Here is a 666-nt window from a genome sequence, read left to right as displayed (position 1 = left end):
CCGTTACCCCGAGGCGGGAAAGCCCTGAGGGGCGGCGGCGAGCCGGGCACCTGCGGCGGGCTGGGGCTGGCCGTGAGGCGGGGCTTTGTGCGTCCTGCAGCTGCCCTCGGGGCGTTGCAGTGAGCGCGGTGGTTGTGTTGTTTCTTTGCCTAAAAGCGTGGGCTGCCTGCCTGCTCCTTCCTCTCGGGCTGGTTATGAGCAGGTATTGTTTAGTTTTAAAAATCTCCGAATAGCAAAACTGTGTAAGATTATCGTCCTGAAAGAGAGACAGATTACGGTCTGTGAAATGTCTGGTGAGGGTAATGCTGCAAAACGCAGCTGCCTTTAAAAGCCCTTTACTTTCGGTGAAAAGAAACGTTTCACAACCTAAATGATCATTTTTAGTCTGTGATTTCCTACAAAAACTTTCACTTTGTTACGCTGCCCATTGGTAATTTTGTTGAAGTAACTGAAAATGGAGATACTTAAAAAGCTGTTAGCCACAGCTTCCTCGGCTCTAAAATCAATACGTGTGGACCTCTGCTCATTGTACGTTTGCTTCTCTGGGCTGGGTGATAATGAAGAAAAATCCCCACTGAATCATTTTCTTTTCCTTTCACATCCTTCAGAAATAACATGGTGCTTCTCCAGAGAGTTAAACCCTCTTCTACTACTACTTTTTTTTTT

The sequence above is a fragment of the Meleagris gallopavo genome, chromosome 8, assembly GCF_000146605.3.
Source record: "Meleagris gallopavo isolate NT-WF06-2002-E0010 breed Aviagen turkey brand Nicholas breeding stock chromosome 8, Turkey_5.1, whole genome shotgun sequence".
Classification (NCBI taxonomy): Eukaryota; Metazoa; Chordata; class Aves; order Galliformes; family Phasianidae; genus Meleagris; species Meleagris gallopavo.
This window is presented reverse-complemented; position numbering follows the sequence as displayed.